This window comes from Myotis yumanensis, unplaced genomic scaffold, assembly GCF_028538775.1.
Source record: "Myotis yumanensis isolate MYYU_CA2020_CCGP unplaced genomic scaffold, mMyoYum1.0.hap1 SCAF_20, whole genome shotgun sequence".
NCBI lineage: Eukaryota > Metazoa > Chordata > Mammalia > Chiroptera > Vespertilionidae > Myotis > Myotis yumanensis.
Window position 1 is genome coordinate 988,702 of NW_027223771.1, and position 12,837 is coordinate 1,001,538.

Genomic DNA, 12,837 nt, shown 5'->3' on the forward strand with positions numbered 1-12,837 from the left:
GGGTTGCGGACTCAGTCCCCAGTGGGGGGTGTGCGGGAGGCAGCCGATCGGTGTTTCTCTCATCATCGATGTTTCTAACTCTCCCTCTCCCTTCCTCTCTGAAATCAATAAAAATATATTTAAAAAAAAACAGAAAATGAAGGCCCAGAGAGGTGAGTATGAGATAAAGCACATACACTGAAGAGTTTTCATTGCTGTGAAAGACTCCTCTTATGTCTGCCAAGGGAACGGGCCTCCCCTCGCCTTCTCAGACAGGCTGAGGTCTCCTACTCACAGTTACCCATTGAAATCTCTCCATCAAATACCAGGCATGAGGCTTACGTAACCCTCCAAGAGCGATTCTAGCCTTGGATGCACATCTAGGGAGCAATACTAATGCCTAACCTCACCTCAGACCAATTAAATCAGAATTTTTAGGGGTGGGGGTCACCCAGGTGACTGATGCTGTCTGGGATAGAAAACAACTGTCTTTAGACCACGGACCACCGGCCTCAAAAACCACCCATAAAGGCTTAACAATGCAGGCGCGTGGGCCCACCTGGAGACTGACTGGGGAGTGGAGTGGGCCCCAGGGGTCCGAAGCCGTGACAGTCACTGAGCGGTTAGGAACAAGGGCAGAGTGAGTCCCGGAAGCCACACGTGTGCTCCAGCTGACCCCGAGTCCTGGGCGGCCGAGCAGCCGGCCTGGGAGAGGCTCCCAGATCCGACTCTGATGCCCACTCTTCGCGGAGAGCTAAGCCCCCCCTGCTTCCATCACCAGCAGCCAGGGCACCCTCCCAAAAGAGGCTGAGGCCACTGTGCTCTGCACAGCCCCGCAGGCTCCCATCTCACCCACACTCGGGGCCCCACTGGGACTTACAAGCCACGTGGGGTCGCCGGCCTCCTCTCCCGGCCTTTCCCCTCCTCACTCAGCCCCGCCACTGGTTTCCTGGCTGTTCCACAAACTCTCGAGCATTCTCTGGCATCAAGGACTAGCTGTCTTGCTTTTCTCTCCACGCTGATGGCTCCTCCCTCAGATAACGGCCTGGCTCCCTCTCACCTCCCTCCGATCTCTGCTCAAAGGTCTTTTTATCAGTGAGGCTTCTCGGCCTTCCCCTCCCACCGAGCCTCCCTGTCCTCCATCCCTGCTTTGTTTTCCTCCAAAATACTTTCACCATCTCTCATACTTTATATTTTATTTATTGTCTATAAGCCCACACACACTAGAATAGGAGCTCCATGTAGGTAAGATTTTTCTTTATTTTGTTCCCTGTTATATTCCCAACGCCTGAAATAGTGCCGGGCATGTAACGGGCACTCAAATACTTATTCTAGAAATGAATACATCAGAGACACCAATCTCAAAACATAACTTATCCCAGAAGATCATAAGAAGCTGATTATGTCGAAATCACTTCTCCACCAATCTCATCTGGCAAAAGCCTTTTTAAAACCAGGCTAGAAGCCTAATGAAACAGAAACCATTTAGAAATAAGCATTTCCCATCCAAATGGGTTTGTGAATCAGAGACAACTGGTTCCGAGAAACAGATAAAACTTTGGAGACGGAACATGAGGTTGAAAGAAGGTGACGGAACACGTGGGTTTCAGGTGCGGGCTCAGGGGAACGCTCTGAGCACACTGACAGTTACGCTCGCCTCGCACAGACCAGGGAACAGACAGGCTCCAGCCTGGGTCACGGTCTGAGACGCAGGCCAGTGCAGGCTCTGACCCAGCTCATCACCAGACCCACGAACCTGAGGCCCCTTCCCTCCCTTTCTCCTACGGACACCCCGCCCAAAGCCACAGGCAATACTTGAATGCCCACCAGGTTGGGAGCGCTGGAAACCGTTGTCAAGGCAGCCACACAGAGGCCGGAGAGCATCCCGCCTCGACCAAGTCTCACCGACGCCATATGTCCCCCTCCATGGCCCTGTCCTCGCTACCTCTTTCCCCACCTTCTCCCCACGGTCATCCTAAGAGCCATCTCCCCCAAACACCATTTTCATCACGTCACTCTCTCTGCTCACAAACCTAAGAGTTTCCCCAGGCCTGAGCTCCAACCCCCTGGACAGGCTTTTGAGAACCTTGGGAATCTAGGCCTAGGCCACTCCCCTTTTGCTGTCTATCATAAGGTCTAAGATTGTGGGGTTTTTTCCTCTTTTTTTTGGTTAATCCTCACCTGAGGGTATTTTTCCATTGATTTTTAGAGAGAGGGGAAAAGGAAAAGAGAGAAACATCGATGTGAGAGAAACAGTTGGACTTGCTTTCTGCACACGCCTTGACCAGGGCCCCGGGCCAGGGAGGAGCCTGCAACCATGGTACATGCCCTTGACCAAAATCGAACAGGGACCCTTTGGTCCACAGGCTGATGCTCTATCCACAGAGCCAAACCGGCTAGGGCTTGTTTTTTTCTTGAATGCTCCAAACATTCTTAAACTGCGCATATAACAACCACCTCCCCAACCCTCTAAGACTCAGTTCAAATTCCCCCTCTGCCTCAGGGCCCCCTGTACCAGTGCTGTACCCTAGGTTCCGCCAGCAGGACCCCAGGGTGGCCCTAGAGCAGTGATGGCAAACCTATGACACCTATGTCACCTCTGACACGCGAACTCATTTTTTTGGTTGATTTTTCTTTGTTAAATGGCATTTAAATATATAAAATAAATATCAAAAATAGAAGTCTTTGTTTTACTGTAGTTGCAAATATCAAAAAATTTCTATATGTGACATGGCACCAGAGTTAAGTTAGGGTTTTTCAAATGCTGACACGCGGAGCTCAAAGGTTTGCCATCACTGCCCTGGAGTCAGCAAGGAGCTGGGCTCAGCACCACCCCCAGCAACAGCTGTTGAGCCTGGAGCTCCTCTGGCCGCCCTCACTTCCCTCCTGCCCAGAGGGAGTGTGTCCCTTTGGGCAATCTTGCCCCTAAGAGCCTGACTGGGTTCCCCGGTCTTTCTCTCTGTTGACTTAATTAATTCCTGATAATTATAGCTATTGTTTGGTGGTGAACGGCTAAGAGTCTGACCTCTCCCAGGGGTGTAAATATTTTAAAGTAGAAATGCAAAAGCCTTAGGCTCAGAGGAATGGAGCGACAATGGTGGCATGATAGGGTTCATTACTTGTGGACAAATGTCTAGACCTTCTAAAGTACTGGTGCTCAGAGGAACAGTACCAAAGGGAGACAAGGAAGGAAAGACGAGCCCTAGCTGGTTTGGCTCAGTGCATAGAGCGTCCACTTGCGGATTGAAAGGTCCTGGGTTCAATTCCAGTCCAGGGCACGTACCTCAGTTGAGGGTCCTGTTCGAACTCCTGCAGGAGGCAACCAATCGATGTGGTTCACATCGATATTTCTCTCTGTCTTTCCCTCTCTCTAAAAATCAATGGAAAAATATCCTCGAGTGAGGATTAAAAAAAGAAAGAAAGATGAGATTACATCGTTGCCACCACCTCCCTCCTCCCAAATGGCCACTCGATCCATTGTGAGCACCATAGAATATTCCCCAGAGGTAACCCCAGCCATCTCAGGGGTGACCTGTGTGAAAGTAACCACCCCCCTCAGAAAGAAGAGCCCCCTTAAGACACTTCTGGTCTGGAAGCAAAGTGTTCTCTAATCGCTTTCTGTGGGGGAACCCCTTGAGGGCAAAGTTCATCTCACAGGATTCTTTTATGTCCCACAGGGAAGGGCCCAGGTGGACCTTTCATAGCAACTGTGGGTTACTGATCAGTGATGGCCCAGTTCCTAAAAGGCTCCACAGAATCTTACATACAAGTAAACATTCTAATTAAAAATAACAGTACCTTGCCCAGTTGGCATGGCTCAGTGGTTGAGCATCGACCTATGTACCAGGAGGTCACGATTTGATTCCTGGTCAAGGCACATGCCTAGGTTTCAGGCTCAATCCCTAGTGTGAGACCTGCAGGAGGCAGCTGATCAATAATTCTCTCTCATCATTGATGTTTCTATCTCTCTCTCTCTCTCTCTCTCTCCCTTCCTCTCTGAAATCAATGAAAATATATATTAAAAATAAAATAAAATAAAAACAATAACAGTACCGCCCTAGCCAGTTTGGCTCTGTGACTAGAGCATCAGCCTGTAGACCAAAGGGTCCCAGGTTCAATTCTGGTCAAAGGCATGTACCTTCGTTACAGGTTCCTCCCCGGCCTGGGCCCTGGTCAGGGTTCGTGCAGGAGGCAATCAATCGATGTGTTTCTCTCACATCGATGTTTCTCTCTGTCTTTCCCTCTCTCTTCCGCTCTCCCTAAAAATCAATGGAAAAATATCCTCGGTTGAGCATTAACAAAAAAATAAATAAAAACTAACAGTAGCATTAATCACACATCTAATATTTTTAAGTGCCTGAGGGTGTACAGCCTTACTGAAGTATCAGATAGTACGGAGGTTTTTACCACCCCAGCCAGTTCAGGTCAGGTCTGGAGAGTCTGTCTAAGGAAGCGAAGGCAGGGAGGGGGCGGCCCTTGCCCACACAGACCAGAGCCTGGACTGGGCCAAACCCCAGAAGAATCCAAACAGCTGCTCGCTGCCCACCCCTAGACTCCCTCCCCTGAAAATGCCAAAGCACTGCCTCAGTCAGGTGTGCTGCAGGCCCTGGAACAGCCCTGAGAGGCTTGCGTGTCAATCGACACCTACCTTCAAGCCCCCTCCCTCCCACCCAACCCCCCAACCCCCCGCCCCGTGTCCCACTCTGCTCTCCAGCCCGCTAAAGGAACAACTTCAACTTCAGGAACTGAATTGGCAGAAAGCAGCAGAATGCTGTCAACAGCAGCAAACCTGGGCAGTCAAAGTGGAGCAAGAGTCACTCCGCTGGTCCATATTCAGCTCCACTGCCAAGAGCAATGCGGTAAAATGCTCCTATGCCCAAAGACTGGGTGGATATAAGGAAGGAATGGCCTCCGACCTCAGCCCTAAGAAAGGCTGAGCCCCCGAAAGGGAGAAAGCCCAGTGAGGTTTCCACACAGGAACCCCATCTCTTTAGAGTCCGGTGGTCCCCAGGTTGTAACACCAAGACCTCCGGCATCTTCCGGGTCCATGTGCAGACTGAGCCCTGTGGTCCGAGCGAGAAGGCCCGGGACCACGCCCAAAAGGAGTGATTTCTTTAAAAGCACGCTCACAGAAAAAAAAACCAACAAATGAAGCTGGAAGCCAAATCATTCAGATGATGACTTTAACCATTCAACTGCTGAGCGAAAAAAGAAAAAAGAAGCCAAATCAGACTCTACTCATCGGCTCCTCCCAGACAGGTGCAGCCCTGCTCTCCGAGTTCAGGGCCTAGCGCAGTCGGAGGGCCTGGCCTCGTCCACCTGCCCGGAAGGGCTGTGTCTGCCACGTCTCTCACAAACGCGCATCGTCTTTGAGATGTGACCAGATTGGGGTGGCCAGCTGCAGCAGCACGTGTCTTCCATAGGGACACAGTTCTGGACAGCTTGAGTTTTTGCTTTAGGGCATTCAATGTTTGTCTGTCTCTAAAATGAAAACAGACTTACTGATTATTTGTTTGCTTCTGTAAAGACACGTAAGTCTATAGAAAAAGTCATGATGGGGAATAAAAAAAAACAAAGAAAAAAGTAAAACTCACCCCAATCCCACTATTCAGAGATAAGGAATCTCACAGTAAACTCTGCAGAGAGGAAGTGAGCTATTCTGAGTTAAACCTGGGGTGTGGGGTCTGCGACATTTTTTTTAAATATATATTTTTATTGATTTCAGAAAGGAAGAGAAAGGGAGAGAAAGAAACACCAATGATGAGAATCATTGATTGGCTGCCTCTTGCACGCCCCCTACTGCGGATCGAGCTCACAACCCGAGGATGCGCCCTTGACTGGAATCAAACCTGGGACCCTTCAGTCCGCAGGCCGCCGCTCTATCCACTGAGCCAAACCAGCTAGGGCGGTGTCTGTGGCTTTATTTTTGCAGAAGACCCTTCATGCCACCTCTGGGCTACTCAGAAAATTTTCAGTGGCTCCAATGATTCTGAAGCTCTCACAAGCAGAAATTACAATGTCATATAGGCACCCTGCCCCACACACATACGGACTGGAGGCCAGGAGTTAATCTGTTCACTCAACTACTAGTCAGCAGACTACTAGGAGTCGACAGATTACTTTTTCACTCAACATTGTGGCAGTCTTTCCACAATCAGTCACATATATAGGCTTCCTTATCCTTTTCGACTCCTAGAGTGTGTTAATGCGAGGAAGGGGGCCGCCATTACCTCTTGATACAACACCTTCAGATTCTGAACTGGAGAAGGCAAAGGATTTACCGAAAGTCACACAGTGAATGAGGACAGCCCACAGTGCTAACAGGTTTGAGAAATGACTCTGTGGTGATACCAAACTTGGAAGGTGTTCATTAACTTTTCTTTGAGTCATAAAAAGGATCAGCTATGTCACTTCAACACACACACACACACACACACACACACACTTCCCACTGTCAAATAAAAGTGAATGGTTGGCTGAAGCAACACTCTGATCCCCTGAAAACATTTCCCAAAAGTCATTAGCTAACGGGTATCACAGATTTGGGGTGCACGCAATTGCTCCAGCTCACCGACGTCAACACTCAGAACTCTCTCCTCTTCAGGATGTTCCTATTCTTCTGTAGGAAAAGATAAACTTGAAACAAACTTACACATAAAGATAGAGCCAAAGATACAGTTCTAATACAAACACTAAATATTCAAATGTTGACAGTAGCTCCGGGTCTGGTTAGTTTTATTTCCTTTGTATACCTATCTGCAATTCCTAAGTGCTTCGGCATGAATACTCCTGGAAAGAAAATTTTACCGTTTTACAAGAAAAGAAATTAATCCACAATCTCGGTTGGTCTATTTGGATTTCATTTTTCACTGTAAAAAAATACAGACTGAAAACTTGTCCACCATTCTACCCAGTGTCACAGAAGCAGAAAGAGTGTAAGAGGCTCAAACCTCATGAAAACTGCAATCCAATAGGAAAGCTCAGGATGAACAGGGGACAGGAATGGCTACTTTCCTTTCTGTTTCCAACGTGTATGGAAACACCTGCCCTGGCTGGAGTGGCTCAGCAGTTAGAGCATTGGCCCGTGCACCAAAAGGTCATGGGTTCAGTTCCCAGTCAAGGGCATGTACCTGGGTTTCAGGTTAGATCCCCGAGGCAACCAATCAGTGTGTCTCTCCCATCATGTTTTTCTCTCTCTCTCCCCCTCCCTTCCTTCTACTCTCTAAAAGTTGGAAAAAAATATCCTCAGGTAAGGATTAAAAACACACACACACACACACTAAAAAAAACCTTCAAGTTCACAGAACTCTGTTTCCAGAACAACTTCCAATGTATCTGTCCACAACCCCATGCCCGTAGCCACAAAATTACCCATGCCACTTAGAACTTGGCAAACCTCACTTGGGATGATGAACACAATACAATATAAAGATGATGTATTATAGAATTGCCTACTGAAACCTATATAATTTTATTAACCAATGTCACCCCAATAAATTCAATAAATAAATAAATGCAAACCTCCTCCAGGAACCCAATTCGAGGAAACCCCTTTTTCCCATTTTAATTCTAAAAAAGTTATTCCTCCTCTTCCTGAACTGTCACAAACACAGGGTCCTACCCAACTGATATGGAATCATTCACTCTACCAATTAATAATCATTGGGAACTACAGTTTGCAGAGCTTGAGAAAAAAATTATGTTAACAGAAAGGGTTAGTTTTCATGGAGCCTGAGAAAAACAAACAGGAATTGAAGAGCAAGAGTTTGTTAGCATGTCCCAGCCCTGGTCTGACACGGGTGGGGGTGGGGAGGCAATGGCCAGAGGACAAAAACATCTGTCATTCTGCAGTTTCATTTCTCATGGCCAGTTAATACCCTGAGTCTATGCATCAGTCTCTTCCAAGTTTGATTAGTAAGTCAGTCTCCTGGGACCCAATCAGCTCTGAGCGCCCTACAAAAACTGAATTTGGGGTCTACAAAACTGGGAACCAGACCCTGAAGCAGGGTGACCCCACCCATCTAAAGCCACCTCCAGTATGACGTCTGTCTCTGTAATTGCAGCACTCATCCCTGTAAGTGTCTGAAGTATCTCAGATTCCCTGATAGCTCCCATGGTTTGCAGAATAAAATCCAAACTTTTTTTAAAATATATTTTTATTGATTTTAGAGAGGAAGGGAGAGGGAGAGATAGAAATAGCAATGCTGAGATCAATCATTGATCAGCTGCCTCCTGCACACCCCCCACTGGGGATCAAGATGGCAACCCGAGCATGTGCCCTTGACCAAAATCAAACCCGGGAGCCTTCAGTCCGCAGGCTGGTGCTCTATCCACTGAGCCACACCGGCTAGGGCTAAAATCCAAACTTCCTGACCTGCCTTTTGCAGCTCCAACTCAGCTTTCCAACCTCATTGCCAAACCAAGCCTCTCATGATTCCATATTTTCACACTTGGTTCTCTCTACCTAGAATGTGCTTTGCCCAGTTGTGCCTGTAAAATTCCTATTCTTCCTCCGAAGGCCAGCTCAAAAGTCACCTCCTCCCCGAAGCCCCCATGTCTTTAGTTCTTACTACTCCCAACAAGTCTCTAATTACAGCTGCATTAGAGAACTTATTAAGTACATTGTAGCTCATCTTTTAAAATATCTGACCTCCCCTGGGTCCCCTGAGCTTCTTCAGGGATGGGAGTCACTTTGTATCCATAAATCCTAGCACAGTGTCAGGAAGGAAATGGGAGATCAATGTTGAATGATTGATCACATGGAACATGGCATTAAGTTATTTAGAGGAAAAGGGAGGGAACACGGGGGTCTCACAAAATTCCAGAGTTTAATTATCTACATATTTAATCTCATCCAAAATGACCAAAATATGCTGAGAGGCAGCATGGATGTTTAAAATGTTTAAATAAGGACCCTAACTGGTTTGGCTCAGTGGATAGAGTGTCGGCCTGCGGACTGAAAGGTCCCAGGTTCGATTCCAGTCAAGGGCATGTACCTTGGTTTCGGGCACATCCCCAGTAGGAGGTGTGCAGGAAGCAGCTGATCGATGTTTCTGTCTCATCGATGTTTCTAACTCTCTATCCCTCTCTCTTCCTCTCTGTAAAAAAATCAATAAAAGATATTAAAATGTTTAAATAAGGAGACTTTCCCCTCCCCACGTGGGAGTCTGTACTTGTTCTTCAATAAATCTCCACCGTTGCTATACCAAAAAAAATAAAAATAAAAAACAAAATGTTTAAATAATAGTAGCAACTAAGATTTGAGCTATGCATTACAATGTTTACATGGATTAGTTCATGTGACCCGCATGACAACCTCATGAGGTAGTTCCTTTTTCTTTTTAGGTAACCTGGGGAAAGCTTGAGGCTTTCCCAAACAGGAAACTGAGGCACAAGAGGGGTTACACAGCTCAAGACGATCCTGTTAGCAAGCTGTAGAAGCAAGATGCCCGGCTCTGGAATCAGGCAGACCTGAGTTTGAAAGCAGATTGTGTTACAAAGGTGGCTTTAGATAAGTTGTCTACCCCCCTCGGGGCTTGTTTTCTGTCCCCTCTGGGCTTCTATCTGCCCAGGGGCAGGACAACCCCTTCCTGTTAGGGTGCAGAGGGGATTAAATAGGAAAAGTCTTGTAACGCTGATTGCCCCACCAGCATGCGGCTCCATAAATGCTAATTCCTAAAAGCTGGGCAAAATAGCCTCAGGAGGAAAGGGATCGCCCCCAGGCTGCTAGACTGAGACTTTCCCAAGGCGATCAAGTAGTTAGGCCACTCAGCGCTGACAGCCTTGCCTTACCTGCTTCTCTCAGAGTGCATTCCCCACACGGATGCCAGAGACCTTTTCAAATGTAAATGTCATTATGTCACAGACTCAAAACCCTCCGCAGGTTCCTAACAACACTGGGGATACCATCCGAACTAAGGCGCCTGGCCCCAGGGGCCCCCCGTGATCCCACCCACCTCTCCCCAGACTTATCTCCCCTCTCCTTTCCCCCCTCCAGCCACACAGGCCTCTTTCACTTCCTCAACTGGCCCAGCTCGCTGCAGCTCCACACATGGTTAACTCCTAACCCTCCTCCAGGGCTCATTCATCGTCACTTCCTTCCCCGAGCCCCCAACTCAAATCAAGGCCCATTCTGTTTTCTCACAACTCTTTTTTTGTTTGGTTTTGTTTTCCTTGCACACATCGCATTTGGAAATGATTCGTTTCACCCCAAGTCTTACTCAAAAGGCAACCTTCTTGGGGAGGCCTTCCCAGGCCACGCGAACATAAATGCAACCCCCACCAAGATATCTCAGATCCTCTTTCCCTATCTTCTTTTTCTCCTTCGCACTTAGCACTTTTCTAACAGGCTCTATCCTTTGTTACATTATCTCCTTTTATTGTCCCCCCCCACCCCCACCCCCACCCCCCCACGAAAATGAAAGTTCCACAGGGGCAGATACGTTTTGCTAGCTTTCTTCGCAGCATCTAAAACAAGGCCTGGCCCATGCTTCCGAATAAATACGCGGTTGTTTGGGTGTCATTTCGAGATTATCTGTTCATGATCGGGCCTTCCCCCTAGGGCTGCGACCGGCTCGAGCTCAAACTCGCCTTTCTGGTTGGCCACGGTCTTCCCAGCACCGCGGCCCGCGCCTGGCACATAGTAAGTGCTCAGTAAAGAAACGGCCCGCGTGAATCAAAGCCGCGACCCAGCTGAGGAAAAGGGGAAAATGGGCAGAACGTGCGTTCCCGCACCAGGACTTCCTCTTTCGCTGCCCCGTGGACCTGCCGCGAGTTTGAGGAAACAGACCCCTGCGATCCCGCCAAGCACCTCCCAGGCCAGGCATCTGTCTGTCCACATCCTGCCTGCGCGGCCACACTGTGCGCTCCCGGTGCACACCGGCAGATGCTCGGAGCAGGCCCTGCGCACCAGACACACTGTGTGCTCACCGTGCACACCTGCAGATGCTCGGAGCAGGCCCTGCGCATCAAACACACTGTGTGCTCCCCCGGCGCACACCTGCGGATGCTCGGAGCAGGCCCTGCGCGCCAGACACACTGTGTGCTCCCCGGCGCACACCTGCAGATGCTCGGAGCAGGCCCTGCGCGCCAGACACACTGTGTGCTGCCGGCGCACACCGGCAGATGCTCGCAGCAGGCCCTGCGTGAGCACAGGCTGCAGGCGAGGGGCCGGGCCGGGCCGGCCCCGGGCCACGCACCATCTTGCAGCCCCGGGTCCCATTCCCCTGCTGCCCGTCCTATGGCAGGCGGGTCCTGGGTGCCAGACGCGCTCCCCTGGATGGGCCTGTGGGGTGATTGCAATCCAGGACTTTTCACGCCACCTCTGGCCTACTCCAAAAAAAAAAAAAAGTAAAAAATTCCTGGGCAGCTCCCACGGCCCGGGGTGAGCGGCAGCGGGCGCCCCTCGGGCCGCAGGACCCCTCCCCCGCGCACGCGCTGACCCGCGGCCAGGAGGCCATCTGTCCGGCGGGCGCTCCCGTCCTCCGCGGGTCACATTGAGCCGCCCCCGGCTTGGCAGGAAGAGCCGCTGCAGGGACATGTCCACGCGGACCCGCGGGCCTGGCGCCCCCAGGACCCCACTCCGGGCGGGAGGACCTGTCCGCCCGCGAGGAGTCCTCCGGGGTCAGAACTCGAGCGGCGGTGGAGGGGGGGGGCGGGGGCGCCCGAAAGGGTCGCCGCGCGCAGAGTCCGCCTCCCGACGGCGCCAGCTCCTCGGGCGGCGGGGACGGCGGCTGACAGGCGTCCCGGCGGCGAAAGTGCCCCGTTAGCGGTGCCCGGGCGGGGGCCGCGGGCTGTCGCCGGGGCGGCCCGGGCCCCGCGCGGGGAGGGCAGCGGCGTGTCCCGCGGGCGGCGGGCGCGGGGGCGGGTGGGAGGCGGCCGGGCCGCCAGGCGGCGGCGGGGCAGCGGCTGCGCCCGGGGCGGCGCGCAGGGTCCGAAGCTGCAGGGCCCGGCCGCGGGCGCGCGCGCTCCCCCGGCCCCGCTCCCCCCCGGCCCGCGCTCGGGCCACCTCGGCGGCGGCCCCGGCCCCGGCCCCGGCCCTCCCGGCCCGCGGGGGCGCTTACCTGGCGGCGGCGGCGACAGGCCCCGGGCTCGGCCGCGCGCGTCCGCGGCGCCGGCTGCGGGAGCCCCAACATGGCGACGGCGGCGGCGGGCGGGGCCGCGGCTCCGGGGGCGGAGCGGGGGCGGGAGCCGGGCTGGCGGGACCCGGCTGGGGCCGCGGGCGGGGCGCGGGCGGAAGGCGACTCGGACCTGGGCACCGGCCAGCGCGGCGCGGCTGAGGGGCTGCCCGGCCCGGCCTCCGCCTACCGCCTCCTCCCGCCCGAGTCGGGCCGCGCGGCGCGAGCCCCACGGCGGCGAGCAGGGCTGGACCCCAGACCCCAGGCCCGGCCCCGGGCCCCTCCTCCGGCCCGGCGAGCACCGCTCAGGGCCCGGTCCGGCTCCCCGCGACCCGGGCCTCGTCCTGTGAGGCGCCGCGGGGCAGGCCCGAGGCCTCCGCCGGGGCCGAGGCGCCCGCTAGGGGGCCGGGCGCTGCCTGGCGGCGTCTCGCCGCGCGCGCCTCGGGGGCCCGGACGGCGGCCCGGCCGCGGGCGGCGCTGACAGGAAGCTGGTCCCCGCGGGCCTGGAGGTGCGGGGCGCGGCCCGGCTGCCGCGGTGGCCGACGGACGGGGCCACCGGGACGGGTCTGCGTCCTGGGAGCGTGGCCCGCGCGGGGTGACTGGCAGGGCGGTCGCAGGGCAGCGCGGGGGCCGGCGGGGCGCCCCAAGCCCCCGGCGCACCCGGTTCGCGCGCGGCGGGGCGGTGGCGGTGGCGGGTCGGGGTGCGGAGCCGGGCGGAGAGGCCCCGCTGGCGGGAGGGCGC

The 12,837-nt window shown here is 53.2% G+C and overlaps 1 protein-coding gene across 2 annotated transcripts in view; it reads right to left on the reverse strand.

Annotated features, from left to right (window-relative positions):
- ZNF592 (zinc finger protein 592) overlaps positions 1–12,111 on the reverse strand; it is a 51,445-nt gene extending 39,334 nt beyond the window's left edge. For both annotated transcript variants that reach the window (XM_070400381.1, XM_070400383.1), the window contains exon 1: positions 12,042–12,111. The gene's annotated coding sequence lies outside the window, so the exon portion shown is untranslated. The remainder of the gene's footprint in view (positions 1–12,041) is intronic.
- Positions 12,112–12,837: the final 726 nt, after the last annotated feature.